General features: G+C 51.3%; 1 long non-coding RNA gene across 1 annotated transcript; it reads right to left on the reverse strand.

The window, feature by feature from the left end:
• Window positions 1-213: 213 nt before the first annotated feature.
• Window positions 214-4111, reverse strand: LOC308184371. The gene is made up of 2 exons (XR_013942640.1): window positions 1702-4111; window positions 214-916 (listed from the first exon to the last, which is right to left on the reverse strand). It is a non-coding gene; the product is annotated as an uncharacterized lncRNA (long non-coding RNA).
• Between the last annotated feature and the right edge of the window lie 18738 nt (window positions 4112-22849).

Consider the following 22849-nt stretch of genomic DNA (forward strand, 5'->3'; position numbering starts at 1 on the left):
CTTCTTGCTAACACAAAGCACCATCTTATTCCATCCATTTGCCTTGGTTTCCAGCCTTCCTGAGATTTATCGGTCCTTGTATGACATTCATGCCTTTGTTTCACCCTTCCTGTGTTGACACTTGTCATAACAGTTTTAGATCCTGAACATGATCATCTCAAAGTTTGCCTGACAGTTAGGTCTTCCTCACATTGTCATAGAGTATCAGGTCTCCACCACTTGAAATAGATCGTATTGGATTAGATTATTGGCACCGTCTCTTGTGCTGGTAGTCCATTATCTTCACAGTCCATACAACTGGCCATCAGTGAACATGAAGCGGCCTTATCCTGCCCATTTACCTTTCTGGAAATCAGCCACTCTCTCTGCCTAGAGCAGGGAATGGATTTTCCTCACCTTTCTTCAAAAGCTCTGAAGTTTTCTGTGATCTTTCCAATTTTATGGTATGATAAGCTTTTGCTTCCACCGAAGGGTAGAAGTCATTATGAATAGTGCCAACAAAACAGAAACATAACAATGAAAACGATATTTTAATTCAGAATAGGTATTTGAAAAGTTCACCTTTTCTAGCACAAATGGGGAAAAGAAAAAAAAAAAAAAAAAAAAAAAGCAGTCCTAAAACATCAAAACTGTGGCCAAAGAATTAGAAGAAACACTATTTTTCCAAAGCTGCAATGTTTTCCATTCATCTGGCTGGGCCAGCAGAGCACTGGAGACCCAGATGCACTGTACTCATGGCTGGTTCCCCTAAATGACCTGCAGGGAGATCTTCTTATCTCTATCCCTCTGTTTCTCCTTTCAATCTCTGTTTTGTCTGTTTGTATCACTAGCTCTCAAATCGCCACTGATATATGCACGTGCAGCACCCAGCACAACCTTGTTTCAGGCTCCAGCGGGACCTTTAGGCATTACCATCCTGTAAACAAATAACAATGATAGTGAGTGTAATTACAATCGTCAAACTATTCCAGCTCCACATCATTAGCCATGCCCTGAGCTAAATAACATTTCAATCAGTTCGATATGTCATCTGTGGCTTTCTTCACTGTCACTTGCAATCCAGCAAACTCCTTCCTTCACGTTTCTAGATTAGACAGAGGGTTCTCAACTGCAGACATCCAATGCCCTGTTCAGGAAGCAGTGAGACCTTTCCTCTTCTCACAGATTTAAGATGATATCCAAGCATCATGAGACACAGTGCGTATGTCTCCTAGGCCCATCCCATGAGAGCAGGACATTTACCACACATGAGAAGAAGACTTAATGCAGTGGCAAAGCAAAATACTCAGTGTCAAAGCCATGTCGAGATGATCATTAAAGACAGATCAAAATTACCCAATGCAGGAGGAAAATCTATCGTTTGTAGAAGATTATGTTCTCTGATTATTAGTTTCAAAATTAGTTTTTCCTTTGGATTTCCTCTGAACTTAAACTTAGTTTGGAATGCCTTTGGTTTTGAATATTTCTAAAATTGTATTACTTCTCCTAAGTAAGTTGCTAGTCTGTTCTTTTTACGTGAAATTCAAATAATATTGTGAAGTATCTGCCATCAGTTTTACTGTGTGCCAGGCTGAGTTCCCTGATGAATTTCAAATTTCAGATATGAAACGGTAAAGGTTAAAAAAAAAAAATGTTACAAAGGGTACTTCATGCAGTAGCATAAACTTCTGTTTTCTCAAAACTTGTATCAGTTCATCTCACCAGGACCAGCAGGGGAAGCACACTCTGCCTAGGCACTGGCAAAGGCACACAGTGAGACTGTAGGGTCTCTTGCTGGGGTCATTCAAAATTTGACTGTACAAGCCCCTGAGCAATATGACAGGGCTTTAAAAATGGCCCTGCTTGAAGTACGGGGGTGATCTGGAGACCTCTAAGGTGCTTTCCAACAAAAGCTTTTCTATAATTGTATGAAATCACCTGCAGTAGATTAACCCTTGTCGTTATTCCCATCACAGGAAATAACTGTGACCCCTGGGTAACAGGTGAGCTTACTGCGACACCAGGGAGAGCCTTCCTGTACTGAAAGGCAACCTGTAGGAAAGCTGGGGAGGGAGTCTTTATCAGGGCCTGGAGCGACAGGACAAGGAGTAACCGCTTTAAACTGAAAAGTTAGATTTAGAATATATATTAGGAACAAATTCTCTACTGAGAGTACCTCACATCCTGTGCATCTGCCAACTTCTGCATTTTATGGTTGCCTCCCCTACTTAAGAGAGGATATTGGAGTGCTGTGTGAAACACTCAGATCTTACAGGAACAAAACAATACCTTACCTTTAGCGTTCAAATACGTGCCCAGTACGTTCAGCTAAAACAACTTCTAACCTACAGCATTTGGTCGAAAGTTCCAATTTCTGTCTCAGTTTCATGTACACCAAATTTTCAAGCAGGATTTCTGGGCCAGTGTCGTCTGTCTGTGATAGACTGCTTTGCTAGATCATCATTCACTGCTCCCTCTGCCAGGCACAGGCCTTTCTCTCTTAATCCCTTGTAAGAAAACTTGCAGAGGTATATGGGGTAGCAGTCAGCAGTGTAAAAGAATAAGAGACATACTGCCTTCGCACATATATATACAACACAATATCAAAGATCTCATCAAGGTCCACCAAGGAAAGGAAGCAATGCAGGAGAAAGAAGACAGGACAACAGGGGGAATGGAGAGCATAAGGGAGGAGGCAGCCAGTGGCCTTAAAAACAAAGCATAAAAATAACTTCCAGTAGTGGGACATAGTGAATTGGAGCTCTAAGGTCTGCATCTAGAGATGTCTTTTATCTTTATCATGCAGTTGTGGAGATGGGTCCTCTGGTTTTGGTCATGTTTTTTCACATTCTGCAATTATCTCCCAAGAACCACCCCCTGTTGGGCAGAAAGGTAGAGGTGCGCTCCAGAAACACAGCGATGGCAAGGAGTCCTCCACTTCATTCTTCCATTTTTTTCCAGCTGGAAGCATCCATAGTTGTCAACTGAATTGGTTTTGAGGAGTAGGAAAGACAGCATTGCTGGATTTCTGCTTTCTCCTAGATCCTATCATACCACATCATGACAGTTGTCTTTGTTTTATGTCCTTTTATGCCTGGATGTTTCTCATTTTTATGAGTGTGGGGTTTTCTATTTTTCTTTCTTTCTCTTCTTTCTTTCTTTTTCTTTCTTTCTTTCTTTCTTTCTTTCTTTCTTTCTTTCTTTCTTTCTTTCTTTCTTTCTTTCTTTCTTTCTTTCTTTCTTTCTTTCTTTCTCTTTCTTTCTCTTTCTTTCTTCCTGTCTGTCTGTCTGTCTGTCTGTCTTGTCTCTTTCTGTCCAGCACTGATTTTATTGCTACTTGTGCATATCCAGACTGTACAGTTTTCTCCATTCCCTCTGTTTCTTCCCTGTGTCTTGCCCCTCTTCCCTGCAACTGAACAGCATTGCCTTGATCAATGAAGTGGCAACATGCGGCTTACACAGTAAACTGCTGAAATTACAGCTATAGCCATGGAGCACAGCTGCAGATCAACAGAAGACCACCAATAACTCACATTTCTAAACTGCTTGTCACAATTCTTCAGTATGCAGGCTGTGATGCTGCCAAGAGCGATCTCACCTCTTAAGCACCCATCCATTTCTTCTCTTCCCAGACTCTCAAGGTATCCTGGTCAAACCACCCCCCTTGCCCCATCTCTCTGTCCCACATTCCTTTTCCCTCATCTTTTTTTTTTTTTTTTTCAGCATAGTATCTCCATAGAAGCTGCTGCTCCCCAACTCCGAGTTGACTAGGGCTGAACTATTGAAAAAGAAAAGAAAAGCTATAAATTATAGTGAAAGATGGTGAATACCTAACGATCTCTTAAAAGCAGGAATTTAAGGGAATAAGTAATTGATAAATGGAGTTAAGATCACTAGGAAAAAATCCACTGTTGCAATCAGTAGAGTTAAGAAGTTTTTCAAGTACATTAGAAACAAAACTTAGAGTAATGACACAGATCCAATACGGGATGGGTATTGCTTCAGTGAGAAATGATGAAAAAAAAAAAACCAACATCACGTACATGTGTATGTGTTGTTGTGTATTTGGAAAAAAAACAGGTTAATGAAAACTGCATGCTCAATTAGACGATTTTTTTTGTTGTCATTGGTAGGGAATTGTGTGCTTTATAACACAACAATATGTGTTATATGTTTTTTATATATTTTTTAATAAATAGACTTTATTAGATAACTCATTTTGAATGTATAGCCTAGATGTTAGAAGAATTAACAACATGCAATATTACTTGTAAAAATTAACAACATGTGGTATCTAAATAATATTTAGAGATGTAAAGGTGTTTGGCATTTCAAAGTCTACTTCTCCAATGAAAAATGTGTTAGAGCTTCTGTTGGACGTAATGTAGCCTGCTCACTTCCTGCCCACCTCAGCAGGACAGGGGATAAAATCGGGGAAAAAAAAGGAACGAGAAAGCTCATGGGCTTTGATAAAGACAGGGATATTGCTTATCAATGATTGTTGTGGAAAAATCTCTCTTAACTTGAGGAAATTAATTTAATGCCAATTAATTTGTATAAATTTAATTACTAGTTCAGGTGTTGGGAAGCAAAAGGACAAACATCAAACCACATAGGGGTAACAAACACTTCTCCTCCTCTACTGGGCTCAACTTCACTCCAAGCGCCTGTCTTCCACCTGCTGATCTCGCTCAGTCCATTCACTGGGGAAATGGGCAGCACAGGAGGAGGCTGTGGTTAATGTGCAGCAGTTCTTCTCTGCCTATCCTTTCTTCTCGTTTCTACTTTGCTCCAGTGTGGGTCCTCCACAGGCTGCAGTCCCTGTCAGGAATATTCATCTGTTCTGGCATGGATCCTCCACAGGTTTCAAAGAATATCTGCTCCACCATGGAGCATCTACTTCTCCTCCTCCTATGACCTTGATGTTCCCTCTGTTGTTCCTCATTCTTTTTGTTCTCTCCAGCTCTCTCCATCCAATATTTTCTGTGCATTCTCAGAGGCAACACACCTTGGCTTGTTGTCTGAGTTTGGCCTATGGTGCATCTGTTGCTGTGTCCAGCACAGTGCAGCCCCTGACCTTGCTACCAAAACCTTGCCACAAATCTCAATACACCTGTTAAAAGAGACCCTCCTGTTTGTTGCCCTTCTTTGGACACTCTCTAAAAGTTTTATATCTTTTTCTCATGCTGTGGAGCCCAAAACTGCACACAGTACTCACAGTACGTGGAATAGCAACAGAGACTGCCTGTAATTTTCTCTTCCCTGCAGAAGCTCTGTTGCTACCACTGTCCGGAAATCATCACTATCACAGACAGGAGTAGCATTCCCTCCTCCCACAGTTGGTTCTTTTTCCCCCAGTCTTAGACACCATCCACAAAAGCAAAAACAAAACAAAACAAACAAGCAAAGAAACAAACAAAAAAGAGTCAAAAGCCCTCAGGAAGGCAGTGGTGCAGACTGTGGAGAGCCTGGGTTCAAATCCTTCTTCTGCGAGGCTCTGAACCTATACCCCACCACAAGCTGTCCGCTAACGTATGGCAGGGCAAGGAGGAAGAAAGAACATTCCTCCTGCACTTTCCATTTATTGTTGGCTGACAATTCTGTAGAGTTATAAAGCCTCAATCAGTGCGATACAGGGTTCTTCTCACATTGTCTCACTGTGCCCTAAGGGGAACAGCTCTAATTTAATAGATGCTTCACCAGAAAATCATGAGTCATCTGCAGTTTTGAAGTTTTCTGGGATCAAGTCCCTTCAGACAGTTGAGGAATTTGCTCTATCACCTATGAAAACTGGTGCTCTAATAAGCTAGTGAGTGAACAAGAGAGAAATCCTCTGCTAGATGACTTGACAAATTTGGTCTGAAAACAGTGTTGAGGCAGAACAATGCACGATTTTTGCCTTGGATGCACAGAGAGATTGGGGGTAGTAGAATTCTTTTATTCTTCATTGATATAAACATTTTCAAAACAGGTGTTTGCTCAACCTTGCTTCCACTGTGTGCATGGGAGGGAGATAACTGAAAGTGGGGAGTGTTGCTTGAAACCTGCAAGTGGCTGAGGTCCAGTGGGGTTGGAGGCTTTCTTACTCCTTTTGGAAATGCAAAGCAACCTTGCGCCTACCCTGCACTTGCAGAAGGATCACGACAGCCCAAAGCACAGAGGCTTTGTAATTACTGCATAGGGATTGGGAGCAGGGGGCTGCAGGCGTGGCCTCTGTGAGAACAGTGCGGAAGCTGCCCGTGTCAGATCAGAGCCAGCTCCAGCCAACTCCAGAAGGGCCACGGCGCTTGCCAGAGCTGAGCCTATAAGCGATGTTGTTTGCACCTCCGGGAGAGCAGATTTAAGAAGGGGGAAATACTGCTGTGCAACAGAAGCTGGAAGAGCGAGGAGAGAGAACCAGCCCTGCAGCCCCCAAGGTGAGTGCAGCAGGAGGCAGGAGGTGCTCCAGGCTCACAGCAGCAGTTCCCCTGCGGCCTGGGGAGAGGCCCCTGGTGGAGCAGGCTGTCCCCCTGCAGCCCACGGGTCCCACACGGAGCAGATCTCCACGCTGCAGCCCGTGGAGGAGCCCCCGCTGGAGCAGGTGGATGTGGCCTGGAGGAGGCCGCGGCCTGTGGAGAGCCCCCGCAGGAGCAGGCCCCAGGCCAGAGCTGCAGCCATGGAGAGGAGCCCACGCAGGAGCAGGGGGTCTGGGGGGAGCTGCCACCCGTGGGGGACCCAGGTTGGAGCAGTTTGCTCCTGACGGACGGACCCTGTGGTACAGACCCATATCGGAACAGTTCCTCAAGAATGGTGGCCTGTAAGCAGCCCCCGCAGGCTCATTTCGGGAAGGACGGCATCCCGTGGGAGGGACCCCACGTGGAACAGGGGCAGAGAGGGACCGTGGAGGAGCAGCAGGTGATGAAGTGTTAGGGATGTTGTGTTAGGTGATAGTGTTAGGGACTGACCACAGCCCACATCCCCCATTCCCCTGCAACACTCGGCAGGAGGAGGTAGAGCAGGGTGGATAGGAGGTAAAAGGGGTTTTAAGTTTGCTTTTAATTTTTCACTATTGTAGTCTGCTAGTGATAGGCAACAAATTATATTAATCTCCCTGTGCTGCATGTGTTTTGTCCAGGACGATAATTGTTGAGTGATCTCCCTGTCCTTATCACAATTCCTTGAGCCCTTTTCATCATATTTTTTTCCCCTTTTCCTTTGTGGAGGGGGAGTGAGAGAGTGGCTATGGTGGAGTTCAGCTGCCCAGCAGCTTAAAACTACCAAGCAACAGTCCTACTATCCACCGACCAGCGTCCTTATTCAAGCCTGTTGCAGCTATGTATGCTGCTCTGCTCTGTCTGGGATGTGGACCTACCCATGGTATCTGGGGCCAGCTCATATGGACTAGAGCCTTACAATCTGCAGGAATTCCCCTTCAGTGGGAACTTGCATCACATAAAGACGGTTCTCCATGGTGGAAGACAAAGCCTGTAGGAATTATTAGAAGTCGACATCCTCCATCGCTCTGACCCCCGAGATTTGGACATAATTTCCAAAATGAGCAAAAGGGATCTGTGTCTGCCCTGATACGAAGGAAATCACTGCCCCTGGAAATCTAGTCACTATGCTTTGGTGACTTCATCAGCGTTTTTGTTCTGCTTTGTATGCATCAAATGGAAAAGAGCTACCCCAGGAACACTGTGCTTTGGTGGCAGAGATCTGCTTGCAGCTGAGGACATTACTTATGTTTGTGTGTGAAAATCACACTTCCCTGCTAAAGTACATAATATTGGGCCACATGCTTTCTAGCATATCACCTGTCAGGGAAGCAAAGCCAGGAAAAGCACTAATACAGCCCTGTGTGTCCCTCACGGCTGTAAGCACAGCCACAAGCACAAGCATGCTAACACACAGGAAATCTGTGCATGATCCCCAGAATTCACAGATGCAACGTGCATTTCTGTGCACGTGCCCTGACACCAGCTGGCAGCAGGAGGTCAGCTCCCAGCCTCAGCTCACTCTCTGTTCCTTGGGTTTGCTTTAATGCCTCCTTTGAGACACTGCCTCAGCGCAGTGAGTTTGTGAATGTGACATATCATTCAATATTATCCACCATGAGCCACTCTGTTCCTATAGCAACTGCCTCCTTAGCCCAGTTCCTGGGTCTCTTCAGGTCTGTTTGATATTCACCTTGACACCTTTGGTGGAGGCCTTGAAGGAACACACAAAGTGTGAAAACACCTTGTACTTATTAGGCCAAGGTAATTCCTCCCCACATGGATGGGCACATATCATCTCCAAGAAAGGGGCTCCCACCTCCACGACTCCCGTCCATCCTCCACCTCTCTATGTCCTTGCATGAATAACGACCTGCACAGCTTAACCTGGACAGGAGCCTGAAGTCCACAACGGGAAACGCTCTGATCTGGGCTCCTTCCAAAAGGGCCACGCAGATATAACTAGAAGAATGCGTAAAACATTGACCCTAGCTGACGTAATTTCTTTTGGTTGATCTGATGCAAACCTGTGATGCACCCTGCAGCCCCTGCAACACTTGTGATTTTACCTGCAGCCCCTGCAACTGCTGTAATTTTAACTGCAGCCCCTCCAACAACTGTGATTTTACCTGCAGCCCCTGCAACCCCTGTGATTTTACCTGCAGCCCCTGCAACCCCTGTGATGTTCCCTGCAGCCACTCCAACCCTGGGACAGGCCCTACAGCTGGCTCCGGGGACTACCCCGTTGCCGTATCAGTCGCCAATACACACAAGATGAAGGAATGGATGCAGAAGTCATCTCGTTTAGGCAGGGAAGAAAGTTCTCCTAAGACGGGGAAGGAGCAATAGGCAGGCGAGGCAGGCGACCCCAATGTAGGGCCATCGAAGGGAAGAGGAGGCTGTTATAAAATAGAAAAGAGAGAAAAGCAGCAGTAGGCAGGTGATCCCCATCCCTGGGCGAGCTGCGAGACATGGGACAAGATTTCAGCTGTCATGCAGGCGAGCACATTGTCACCTGGCTGCTGCGATGCTGGGATAACAGCTCCGGGAGCCTGGAATCGGAGGGCAGGGAAGCCAAGCAGCTGGGATCCTTCTCTGGGGAAGGGGGCACTGAGAAAGCGATCGGAAACGGGGCACAAGCCTCTGGAGGCGGCGCCTGTCAGGCGTGAAGGAAAGGGATCCCTTCCAGGAAGATGCTGTGGGGTTGCTGAGGGTCGAAGAACAGCAGGTGTGGTGTTTTTCCTCAGCTGGGCAGCTGAGCTCCACCTCAACCGCTCTCTCCCTGCCCCTCCTCAAACGGAAAGGGGAGAAAATAGGATGGAAGGGGCTCAAGGGCTGAGAGAAGGACAGGGAGATCACTCCACTATGATCGTCACGGGCAAAAGAGGCTCAGCAGAGCCTGTTCCAGTCCAGCCCGGGCCTGCTCCTGCGGGGGCTCTCCACAGGCCGCGGCCTCCTCCAGGCCACATCCACCTGCTCCACCGGGGGCTCCTCCACGGGCTGCAGCGTGGAGATCTGCTCCGTGTGGGACCCGTGGGCTGCAGGGGGACAGCCTGCTCCACCAGGGGCCTCTCCCCAGGCCGCAGGGGAACTGCTGCTGTGAGCCTGGAGCACCTCCTGCCTCCTGCTGCACTCACCTTGGGGGCTGCAGAGAGGTTTCTCACTCCTCCCTGACCCAGACGCTGCTGTGCAGCAGGTTTCTTTCCCTTTCTTAGGTGGGCTCTCACACAGGCGCAAAACATCATCCTTTTTGTCTCAGTTCTGGGCAGCAGCGGGTCCCTCTGGAGCCTCCTGGAACCGGCCCTTATCTAACATGGGGCAGCTGCTGCATTCTCCTCACAGAGGACACCCCTGCAGCCCCCCGCTACCAGAACCTGTCCTCGTAAACCCAACACAAGACACCGACCGAGCCTCCCTGATTCCCAGCAGGTGGGTCAGGCTGGGAACCCAGGCCAGTGCCCGGCAGACCCTCCTGGGCCTTGAAAAGCAAGCTTTATGGGGACGTAGCACCCAGAAAGAACGGAGTCACACAACAGGATTCATTTCCAAAACCGCCTCGTAGACACCTGGGCCAAAGAGCAGGGCCTTGAGCGGGTATATCACAATGACAGAGTTCATTTCCTTCCCAGTAGCTGGCATGTGCCGTTTTTTGGGATTTCGGGGCTACAGCGTGCTGCTAAGAGGGATGTCTTAGCTCTTGCAGGGCAGTGCTTCCACTAAGGCCAGGACTTTTCTGCATCTTCTGCTGCCCTGCAAGCAAGGATGCTTGGGGCACACAGGAAGCTGGGAGGGGACACAGCTGCAGGGATTCCATAAGACACAAGCAAATGCAGCCTCGGCTTGGTGACACTTCCTGTTGATTACTGCTCAACACAAATTACTTCGAGCAAGTAACTGTGACGACTAAAGGAAAGAGACGTATGGATGCTGCTAAGCTCTTCTAGCTTTTACCAGGTAGGAAAGACACCTCTGTAGCAGGCGTGAAGAGGATAGCACTAATTAATTAGATGAGAAGTGGAGGAAAGGCACTTAGAGGTAGTGAAAATCAGTTAACGTGATGTTCCCAGGAAGCTTCAGTCTGCTTAAGGAGCAGCAAGAACAAGCCTAAAGTCATAGCCAAATACAAGAAAGAGAGGAGGACACGCAGCATGAGAAGCTCCCGAAAGAAAGGAGCTCTGTTTTGGGTAAAAATCAGTCCCTTTTTCTATCATGGAGACATCCAAGGGCGTAGGACACGTGCACTTCAGGGAACCAAGAGATGCTGTGCATTTCTCTCGTCCCCCTGACACAGCCACTAGGTGACGATGCTTCCAATTCTCTCTAAAGAAACCTTGCTTTCTCAGGCCCAGGTGTCCAGCTGCACACCAAGGACGTCCCTGGCTCCCAGGCACAGTTCCCAGGCCGAAGGCCGAGCTCCCCTCCGAACCCCCATTCCAGCAGACCTTGCTCCTGGCATTGTGGAGCAGCCACTTCATGTCAGCCTTTTCTCCTGGCAGTCAGCTTACCGCCGTAACCTCTGCCATCGGGGCGCCCGAGAGCCGTGTGAGGTCAGCAGAGAGTCACTGTCAGCCTTTGACCTCACAAAGGTGGGTGGCCATAAGTGCCCTGAGCGTCCAGCTCGCATTGAGTACTGCTGGTGGCACTCGAGGCGTGGAGGTCTGCATGGTGCAATGGGAGACGCCGATGTCCTGCTGCTGGAACAAGAGACGCTGATGTGCTGCTGGTGCAGGAGGAGACCTGAAGGTGCTGCTGCTTACAGGTGCTGAGGAGCGGGCAGCCTCCGTGCCGGTGTCTGAGCATGCTCCTCTTAATTACTGCTCTACCCTTCCTATCTTTTTACTAAGGTGGGTAGAGAGAAATGCCCATATCTGTTTATTTCCTGGTAAGAAATGTAAGAGCCTTGTATCTGCATATTCAGCAGATTCATCCCAGCGCCCTTGGTACTGGCGATCTGTGTTGATCTGTAATAAAGAGCAATCGGTAGCACACCAAGTCTCCGTGACCTTGCATCTAACAGAATCGTCCAAATCCCTGTTGTGATCTCTCTACAGCTGTGGGCTGGCTAAGCTGTCTGTTGGATGGTGAAAATGGGAAATGATTGGGATGGGAAATGATGAGTGGGCCGAGAAATCATTGCTGGGATGGGAAGACTTCCTTGGGGTGGAAAGCCATTGGGCTAGGAACTCAAAGAGATGGGAAATCTTCCCTGGGTTTGAAATCCTTGGGGAGCAAAAGCGTCGGGATGGGAAATCACTCCGGGGATGGGGAAGTATTGGGATGGGAAGTCTTTAATGGGGCGGGTAACATTCACTGGGGAAGGAAGTACTTGGAAAAGTAATCAGAGAGATGGGAATTCTTTGGGATGAGATCTCTTTGGATTAAGAAAGGCTTCGTGTCGATGGGAAATATCTCGTATGGGAATCTGTTATCATGTGAAATTGTAAGGATGGGAAATGACCGTTAGGATGAAAAGCTGGTACTGGGACGGGAAATGCTTGGGACGGGGAAGTGTTGGTGTGAAACCGTCCTGGGCATGGCAAATGATGCGTGGGAGGGAAAGCCTGATGGGGATGGAAAAGTCTTGCGACGGGAAGCCTGCTTGGGTCCAAAACCTGCAGTCCTCACCAAGATGGCGGTGAGGGGCTGGTCAGCCGTTGGGACGGAACCGCCGTTGCCCGCGTTCCCCAACCGACCGCCCCACTCTCCAGCCACCATGGCAGGTACAGCAGCCGGCTCCCGCTCCTCCCGGGGCTGCGGCCCTGCTGGCGAGCCCAGCGCCCCAGATCTCACCCCAGCGCCCTTTTTCCCACAGAGGGTTTCCCCAGACGGCTTCCGCGGCTTCCGCAGACGCAAAACTCCCCCTTCGTCGTCCCAGCCGTGCCGCCAACGGTGGCTGCGTGGCTGCTGCCCTCCCTCCCCGGAGCGATGGCGCTGCCCTTGCAGCCCCCCCAGGTACCCACCCTCCCCTACGCGCTGCCCCAGGCCACCGTCTGGCACGTGGTGCCGGGGGTCCAGGGGCAGGTGCTGCAGCTCCCCGCCGGGGTGCAGCTGGCACCTGGGGGGCACCTCCCACCCGAGGGGCACCACCTGCAGCTTGGGCAGCTCCCCGCCGTGGGGCAGCTCCCTGCTGTGGGGCAGCTCCCCCACACCGCTCCTCCCTGGGCCCCCGTCTACCAGTGGGGACAGCCCGTGGGGACGGGGACGGTGCTGCCCCAGGATCCCCTCTGGCTGGGGCCCGGGGCCGTGCTCCATGGGGAGCTCCTGCACCCCGCAGGCACCTGCCTGCTGCAGGCCCCTGCCCACCCCGGCCCCCCACCCCTCCTCGTCCCGGGGCCTCCGCTGCGGGGGCAGGCGCTCCCCGCGCCCCGCACCCTGACCAGCAGCCGGGGGCAGCTGCCGGAGCCCTGCGACCACGCCGTGGGGCTCAGCGAGGACCAGGGGCCCCCGCTGCCCGGCCCCACTCCCGCCGAGCCTGCCCAGGCTCCAACGACCGCCAGCACCCGGACGGTGACGCCCGACGGTGAGTTTGGGGCTGGCGCAGCCGGCCGCTGGGCGCCCCACACCCAGGAGCCATGGGAAAGCTGGCATCGCCCATCCTGGGGGATTTGCTTGCTTTTCCTCAGCGGCGACAGTTGCAGAGGTGCCTGAGGAGCCCCTGGAGCTGCTTGAGCTGGGCCCCGATGCCTTCGCCGAGGCCTTTCCCCACCTGGCAGGGGACAGCCAGCAGCTGCAGCACCTGCAGGACCAGCTCCCGGCCGACCTGGACATCTCCGGCTTGGAGGAGCTGCTCAGCTGGCTCGATGCCGTGGAGCCCCAGGACGCCTTCCCCGGTGTCCCCAGCAGTCCTGTGCTCAGCCGCTTCCTGTCTGAGCTGCCCGACCTCTGCGAGGACATGGAGGAGCCGAGCACACAGGGACTGGCAGCCACCAGAGCGCTGGGTGAGGTACCCTCAACCCCTGGGGTGCACCCCGAGAAGGTGCAGGGTGGGCGGGCGGTGCAGCCCCCTGCTGTGCCGGCAGCGAGCTCCCCCCTCAAGCCTGCAGCCAGTCCCCAGCTCAGTGCCCTCAGGAGACCCCTGCCCAACCCTCCCTTCACTCTCCCCAAAAGGCCCCCCCACCCTGAATTCCTCACTGCCCTTAGCAGACCCCTGCCCAACCCTCCCTCGCGTCCCCTCAAGAGACCCCCCGACCCTGAATTCCTTAATTCCCTTAGGAGACCCCTGCCCAAGCCTCGCCTGAGTCCCCTCAAGAGCCCCCCCGACCCTGAATTTATTAGAGCCCTTAGGAGACCCCTGCCCAATCCCCCTCTGGGTCCCCTCAAGAGCCCCCCCGGCCCTGAATTTATTAGAGCCCTTAGGAGGCCCCTGCCCAATCCCCCTCTGAGTCCCCTCAAGAGCCCCCCGCCTGCCCCTGCGCCCACCGGCACCAAGTGGGGGGCCAAGCGCCCCGCGCCCACCAGCACCCCCAGCACAGCGCAGAGCTCGCGACGGAGAAAACCCCCGGCAAGGAGAAGACGACGCCGCTGGGCCAGGGTGGCCAAGGCCCCAAGACGCTGTGCCAGGGGAAGACGGGTGGCCACAGCGCGGTGGCTGGCAGCAGCAGCCAAGCGGGCGGCGGCAGGCAGCAGCCGGCGAGCGACAGCACCAGGGCGCCCAGCAAGAGAGCCCGAAGCCCGGGGGCTGCTGGGGGGCAAGGAGCAGCGGCACCGCCTCCCCGGAGAGCGCTGCTGCTGCTGGAGCCCCCCCCCATTAAGCCCCGTGCCCGTGCCCGTGCCGTGCGGGCCCAGGACAGGCTCCGTCCCCAAGCCATCGGGGACAAGATGCTGCAGCGCCAGCACCCGGGGACAAAGACCCCCAGCGAGACTTTGCAGCCGCTGGGGGCCAGGGCGAAGGCGCTGGGGCCAGTGCGCCAGCCGCCCTGTGTGCAGCTGCAGCCCACCTCCAGCGGCCCCAGCAGCATGCCCAGGGCCCCGCCGACGGTGCCAGGCTCCAGCGCTGTGCCCGCTGCCCCCCGGCCCCCAGCTGGCGACAAGGCCCAGGCGGTGCCAGCACCACCAGGCAGCACGGCGCGAGCGTGGAGAGCTCCCGTGCAGCAGGCGCCCAGAGCGCCGTGCCTGCCAGCCGCGGGGGGCCAAGCACAGCGGGAGCCTCTGCCCACGCAGCCACGCACGCTGCAGCGTCCGGCGCAGCCCCGCGTGGACTACGTGCCCTGCGTGGGGCCCTGGGCGGGCGGCGACGCGGCGCCCACGCCGCTGGAGGAGCAGGAGGCGTCGGTGCCCATCACGCCGCAGCAGCGTCCCGAGCGGGAGCGCCTGAAGAAGCTGGCCCAGGAGGAGCGGCAGCAGGCGGCCCACCAGATGAAGATCGGCCCCGTGCAATTCTTCGTGCAGCGGCAGAAGGACCACGCCATAGCCAAGTATTACGGCTACCCGTGACCCTGCGCTCCTCGACAGCCCCCGCAGCACCCGGGCCCGCTCAGCATGCAGGCACAGAGACCTCTGCAGGCGCCTGCTCCAGCTTCAGCCACGCTCCTCAGCCCTTGCCCCTCTCGCTTGCCCTCTCCCTTCTCCAGTGCTGGAGCTAGGCAGTGTTTGCCACGGTCAGGGATGGGCAACTGGGGCAATGGGAAATGCGCGGGTCGCGAATGAACTTTGCAGTGGGAAGCTGTTGGGATGTTGGCAATAGCTGGGGTGGGAAAGGTTGGGCATGGGAACTGCTTGTTGGGACACCAAATGGCTGAGATCCCAAACTTATTTCTTCGTTCGGGTCATTTCTCTTATTTAGTGCCTTCCTTATTAAATTCCTCTAGTGTAGGTGTTCACTCAGCAAGGCCTCTGCCTGCAGCTGTTCTTGCACTGGGATGCCGAGGGGATTTCATGCAGCCTGCTCCCGCTGCCCATGCTCAGTCCGTGCATGGATGTGGGCATGGCCAGCACGGACGGGAGAAAATGGGTGGACGGCTGGGTGGATGGGAGGGTGATGGGAGTTGGGAATTCAGCCTTGGGATCAGACATGGGAGGTTGTTGGGATAGGAAATGATCAGTGGGATGGGAAGTCACGATGGGGATAGGAATTCATTAGAATGGGAAAAATTGGTTTCATTTTTATTTCATTAAATTTACTTTATTGACTGTGTTGTACAGGATGGCATTTTTTTAGGTTCTCTTCCTTTTCTACCCTATTAAACTCTCTTTATCACAACGCACTGCTTTGTACTTTATTTTTCCTTCCGAGTCGTTCTGGATTCACTCAGGGTGGGGGGGACATTATTGAACGCCTGTGTAATTCAGATCCAAGGTCACCTTTGCCCTCAACTCAAGATACATATTTGCATCTGTTGTCATGATACAAAATTAACAACAACAAAATAAGAGTTAACTACTTCCGAGCATCAGCTGTATGTTTGCTGGGTCTGCTCTATGCATTTGAAGACCATTCAATACTATTCAGCACCTTCAGGAGGAAATGTGTGGTTCTAGGGAAATGCGTCTTTGCATCTGATGCAAACCTGTGACGCACCCTGCGGCCCCTGCAACCCCTGTGATTTTACCTGCAGCCCCTGCAACCGCTGTGATTTTACCTGGAGCCCCTGCAACCCCTGTGATTTTACCTGCAGCCCCTCCAACCCCTGTGATTTTACCTGCAGCCCCTCCAACCCCTGTGATGTTCCCTGCAGCCCCTCCAACCCTGGGACAGGCCCTACAGCTGGCTCCGGGGACTACCCCGTTGCCGTATCAGTCGCCAATACACACGAGATGAAGGAATGAATGCAGAAGTCATCTCGTTTAGGCAGGGAAGAAAGTCCTCCTAAGACGGGGAAGGAGCAATAGGAAGGCGAGGCAGGCGACCCCAATGTAGGGCCATCCCAGGGAACAGGAGGCTGTTATAGCCTCAGGACAGGACTGAGGACTGCTGTTATAGCCTTCGACAGGACAAGGAGTAACCGCTTTAAACTGAAAAGTTAGATTTAGAATATATATTAGGAACAAATTCTCTACTGAGAGTACCTCACATCCTGTGCATCTGCCAACTTCTGCATTTTATGGTTGCCTCCCCTACTTAAGAGAGGATATTGGAGTGCTGTGTGAAACACTCAGATCTTACAGGAACAAAACAATACCTTACCTTTAGCGTTCAAATACGTGCCCAGTACGTTCAGCTAAAACAACTTCTAACCTACAGCGTTTGGTCGAAAGTTCCAATTTCTGTCTCAGTTTCATGTACACCAAATTTTCAAGCAGGATTTCTGGGCCAGTGTCGTCTGTCTGTGATAGACTGCTTTGCTAGATCATCATTCACTGCTCCCTCTGCCAGGCACAGGCCTTTCTCTCTTAATCCCTTGTAAGAAAACTTGCAGAGGTATATGGGGTAGCAGTCAGCAGTGTAAAAGAATAAGAGACATACTGCCTTCGCACATATATATACAACACAATATCAAAGATCTCATCAAGGTCCACCAAGGAAAGGAAGCAATGCAGGAGAAAGAAGACAGGACAACAGGGGGAATGGAGAGCATAAGGGAGGAGGCAGCCAGTGGCCTTAAAAACAAAGCATAAAAATAACTTCCAGTAGTGGGACATAGTGAATTGGAGCTCTAAGGTCTGCATCTAGAGATGTCTTTTATCTTTATCATGCAGTTGTGGAGATGGGTCCTCTGGTTTTGGTCATGTTTTTTCACATTCTGCAATTATCTCCCAAGAACCACCCCCTGTTGGGCAGAAAGGTAGAGGTGCGCTCCAGAAACACAGCGATGGCAAGGAGTCCTCCACTTCATTCTTCCATTTTTTTCCAGCTGGAAGCATCCATAGTTGTCAACTGAATTGGTTTTGAGGAGTAGGAAAGACAGCATTGCTGGATTTCTGCTTTCTCCTAGATCCTATCATACCACATCATGACAGTTGTCTTTGTTTTATGTCCTTTTATGCCTGGATGTTTCTCATTTTTATGAGTGTGGGGTTTCCTTTTTCTTTCTTTCTCCTTTCTTTCTTTCTTTCTTTTCTTTCTTTCTTTCTTTCTTTCTTTCTTTCTTTCTTTCTTTCTTTCTTTCTTTCTTTCTTTCTTTCTTTCTTTCTTTCTTTCTTTCTTTCTTTCTTTCTTTCTTTCTTTCTTTCTTTCTTTCTTTCTTTCTTTCTTTCTTTCTTTCTTTCTTTCTTTCTTTCTTTCTTTCTTTCTTTTCTTTCTTTCTTTCTTTCTTTCCTTCTTTCTTTCTTTCCTTCTTTCCTTCTTTCCTTCTTTCCTTCTTTCCTTCTTTCCTTCTTTCTTCTCTTTCTCTTTCTTTCTTCCTGTCTGTCTTTCTGTTCTTTCTCCATTCCCCAAAAACAGGTTAATGAAAACTGCATGCTCAATTAGATGATTTTTTTGTTGTCGTTGGTAGGGAATTGTGTGCTTTATAACACAATATGTGTTATATTTTTTTATATATATTTTAAAAAATAGACTTTATTAGATAACTCATTTTGAATGTATAGCCTAAATGTTAGAAAAATTAACAACATGCAATATTACTTGTAAAAATTAACAACATGTGGTATCTAAATAATATTTAGAGATGTAAAGATGTTTGGCATTTCAAAGTCTACTTCTCCAATGAAAAGTGTGTTAGAGCTTCTGTTGGACGTAATGTAGCCTGCTCACTTCCTGCCCACCTCAGCAGGACAGGGGATAAAATCGGGGAAAAAAAAGGAACGAGAAAGCTCACGGGCTTTGATAAAGGCAGGGATATTGCTTAACAATGATTGTTGTGGAAAAATCTCTCTTAACTTGAGGAAATTAATTTAATGTCAATTAATTTGTATAAGTTTAATTACTAGTTCAGGTGTTGGGAAGCAAAAGGACAAACATCAAACCACATAGGGGTAACACTTTTCCTCCTCTTCTGGGCTCAACTTCACTCCAAGCACCTGTTTTCCACCTGCTGATCTCGCTCAGTCCATTCACTGGGGAAATGGGCAGCACAGGAGGAGGCTTTTTTCCATTTAGTGTTGGCTGACAATTCTGTAGAGTTATAAAGCCTCAATCAGTGCGATACAGGGTTCTTCTCACATTGTCTCACTGTGCCCTAAGGGGAACAGCTCTAATTTAATAGAAGCTTCACCAGAAAATCATGAGTCATCTGCAGTTTTGAAGTTTTCTGGGATCAAGTCCCTTCAGACAGTTGAGGAATTTGCTCTATCACCTATGAAAACTGGTGCTCTAATAAGCTAGTGAGTGAACAAGAGAGAAATCCTCTGCTAGATGACTTGACAAATTTGGTCTGAAAACAATGTTGAGGCAGAACAATCCACGATTTTTGCCTTGGATGCACAGAGAGATTGGGGGTAGTAGAATTCTTTTATTCTTCATTGATATAAACATTTTCAAAACAGGTGTTTGCTCAACCTTGCTTCCACTGTGTGCATGGGAGGGAGATAACTGAAAGTGGGGAGTGTTGCTTGAAACCTGCAAGTGGCTGAGGTCCAGTGGGGTTGGAGGCTTTCTTACTCCTTTTGGAAATGCAAAGCAACCTTGCGCCTACCCTGCACTTGCAGAAGGATCACGACAGCCCAAAGCACAGAGGCTTTGTAATTACTGCATAGGGATTGGTAGCAGGGGGCTGCAGGCGTGGCCTCTGTGAGAACAGTGCGGAAGCTGCCCGTGTCAGATAAGAGCCAGCTCCAGCCAACTCCAGAAGGGCCACGGCGCTTGCCAGAGCTGAGCCTATAAGCGATGTTGTTTGCACCTCCGGGAGAGCAGATTTAAGAAGGGGGAAATACTGCTGTGCAACAGAAGCTGGAAGAGCAAGGAGAGAGAACCAGCCCTGCAGCCCCCAAGGTGAGTGCAGCAGGAGGCAGGAGGTGCTCCAGGCTCACAGCAGCAGTTCCCCTGCGGCCTGGGGAGAGGCCCCTGGTGGAGCAGGCTGTCCCCCTGCAGCCCACGGGTCCCACACGGAGCAGATCTCCACGCTGCAGCCCGTGGAGGAGCCCCCGCTGGAGCAGGTGGATGTGGCCTGGAGGAGGCCGCGGCCTGTGGAGAGCCCCCGCAGGAGCAGGCCCCAGGCCAGAGCTGCAGCCATGGAGAGGAGCCCACGCAGGAGCAGGGGGTCTGGGGGGAGCTGCCACCCGTGGGGGACCCAGGTTGGAGCAGTTTGCTCCTGACGGACGGACCCTGTGGTACAGACCCATATCGGAACAGTTCCTCAAGAATGGTGGCCTGTAAGCAGCCCCCGCAGGCTCATTTCGGGAAGGACGGCATCCCGTGGGAGGGACCCCACGTGGAACAGGGGCAGAGAGGGACCGTGGAGGAGCAGCAGGTGATGAAGTGTTAGGGATGTTGTGTTAGGTGATAGTGTTAGGGACTGACCACAGCCCACATCCCCCATTCCCCTGCAACACTCGGCAGGAGGAGGTAGAGCAGGGTGGATAGGAGGTAAAAGGGGTTTTAAGTTTGCTTTTAATTTTTCACTATTGTAGTCTGCTAGTGATAGGCAACAAATTATATTAATCTCCCTGTGCTGCATGTGTTTTGTCCAGGACGATAATTGTTGAGTGATCTCCCTGTCCTTATCACAATTCCTTGAGCCCTTTTCATCATATTTTTTTCCCCTTTTCCTTTGAGGAGGGGGAGTGAGAGAGTGGCTATGGTGGAGTTCAGCTGCCCAGCAGCTTAAAACTACCAAGCAACAGTCCTACTATCCACCGACCAGCGTCCTTATTCAAGCCTGTTGCAGCTATGTATGCTGCTCTGCTCTGTCTGGGATGTGGACCTACCCATGGTATCTGGGGCCAGCTCATATGGACTAGAGCCTTACAATCTGCAGGAATTCCCCTTCAGTGGGAACTTGCATCACATAAAGACGGTTCTCCATGGTGGAAGACAAAGCCTGTAGGAATTATTAGAAGTCGACATCCTCCATCGCTCTGACCCCCGAGATTTGGACATAATTTCCAAAATGAGCAAAAGGGATCTGTGTCTGCCCTGATACGAAGGAAATCACTGCCCCTGGAAATCTAGTCACTATGCTTTGGTGACTTCATCAGCGTTTTTGTTCTGCTTTGTATGCATCAAATGGAAAAGAGCTACCCCAGGAACACTGTGCTTTGGTGGCAGAGATCTGCTTGCAGCTGAGGACATTACTTATGTTTGTGTGTGAAAATCACACTTCCCTGCTAAAGTACATAATATTGGGCCACATGCTTTCTAGCATATCACCTGTCAGGGAAGCAAAGCCAGGAAAAGCACTAATACAGCCCTGTGTGTCCCTCACGGCTGTAAGCACAGCCACAAGCACAAGCATGCTAACACACAGGAAATCTGTGCATGATCCCCAGAATTCACAGATGCAACGTGCATTTCTGTGCACGTGCCCTGACACCAGCTGGCAGCAGGAGGTCAGCTCCCAGCCTCAGCTCACTCTCTGTTCCTTGGGTTTGCTTTAATGCCTCCTTTGAGACACTGCCTCAGCGCAGTGAGTTTGTGAATGTGACATATCATTCAATATTATCCACCATGAGCCACTCTGTTCCTATAGCAACTGCCTCCTTAGCCCAGTTCCTGGGTCTCTTCAGGTCTGTTTGATATTCACCTTGACACCTTTGGTGGAGGCCTTGAAGGAACACACAAAGTGTGAAAACACCTTGTACTTATTAGGCCAAGGTAATTCCTCCCCACATGGATGGGCACATATCATCTCCAAGAAAGGGGCTCCCACCTCCACGACTCCCGTCCATCCTCCACCTCTCTATGTCCTTGCATGAATAACGACCTGCACAGCTTAACCTGGACAGGAGCCTGAAGTCCACAACGGGAAACGCTCTGATCTGGGCTCCTTCCAAAAGGGCCACGCAGATATAACTAGAAGAATGCGTAAAACATTGACCCTAGCTGACGTAATTTCTTTTGGTTGATCTGATGCAAACCTGTGATGCACCCTGCAGCCCCTGCAACACTTGTGATTTTACCTGCAGCCCCTGCAACTGCTGTAATTTTAACTGCAGCCCCTCCAACAACTGTGATTTTACCTGCAGCCCCTGCAACCCTTGTGATTTTACCTGCAGCCCCTGCAACCCCTGTGATGTTCCCTGCAGCCACTCCAACCCTGGGACAGGCCCTACAGCTGGCTCCGGGGACTACCCCGTTGCCGTATCAGTCGCCAATACACACAAGATGAAGGAATGGATGCAGAAGTCATCTCGTTTAGGCAGGGAAGAAAGTTCTCCTAAGACGGGGAAGGAGCAATAGGCAGGCGAGGCAGGCGACCCCAATGTAGGGCCATCGAAGGGAAGAGGAGGCTGTTATAAAATAGAAAAGAGAGAAAAGCAGCAGTAGGCAGGTGATCCCCATCCCTGGGCGAGCTGCGAGACATGGGACAAGATTTCAGCTGTCATGCAGGCGAGCACATTGTCACCTGGCTGCTGCGATGCTGGGATAACAGCTCCAGGAGCCTGGAATCGGAGGGCAGGGAAGCCAAGCAGCTGGGATCCTTCTCTGGGGAAGGGGGCACTGAGAAAGCGATCGGAAACGGGGCACAAGCCTCTGGAGGCGGCGCCTGTCAGGCGTGAAGGAAAGGGATCCCTTCCAGGAAGATGCTGTGGGGTTGCTGAGGGTCGAAGAACAGCAGGTGTGGTGTTTTTCCTCAGCTGGGCAGCTGAGCTCCACCTCAACCGCTCTCTCCCTGCCCCTCCTCAAACGGAAAGGGGAGAAAATAGGATGGAAGGGGCTCAAGGGCTGAGAGAAGGACAGGGAGATCACTCCACTATGATCGTCACGGGCAAAAGAGGCTCAGCAGAGCCTGTTCCAGTCCAGCCCGGGCCTGCTCCTGCGGGGGCTCTCCACAGGCCGCGGCCTCCTCCAGGCCACATCCACCTGCTCCACCGGGGGCTCCTCCACGGGCTGCAGCGTGGAGATCTGCTCCGTGTGGGACCCGTGGGCTGCAGGGGGACAGCCTGCTCCACCAGGGGCCTCTCCCCAGGCCGCAGGGGAACTGCTGCTGTGAGCCTGGAGCACCTCCTGCCTCCTGCTGCACTCACCTTGGGGGCTGCAGAGAGGTTTCTCACTCCTCCCTGACCCAGACGCTGCTGTGCAGCAGGTTTCTTTCCCTTTCTTAGGTGGGCTCTCACACAGGCGCAAAACATCATCCTTTTTGTCTCAGTTCTGGGCAGCAGCGGGTCCCTCTGGAGCCTCCTGGAACCGGCCCTTATCTAACATGGGGCAGCTGCTGCATTCTCCTCACAGAGGACACCCCTGCAGCCCCCCGCTACCAGAACCTGTCCTCGTAAACCCAACACAAGACACCGACCGAGCCTCCCTGATTCCCAGCAGGTGGGTCAGGCTGGGAACCCAGGCCAGTGCCCGGCAGACCCTCCTGGGCCTTGAAAAGCAAGCTTTATGGGGACGGAGCACCCAGAAAGAACGGAGTCACACA

This window comes from Anser brachyrhynchus (assembly GCF_964034855.1).
Source record: "Anser brachyrhynchus genome assembly, chromosome: 31".
Taxonomy (NCBI): Eukaryota; Metazoa; Chordata; class Aves; order Anseriformes; family Anatidae; genus Anser; species Anser brachyrhynchus.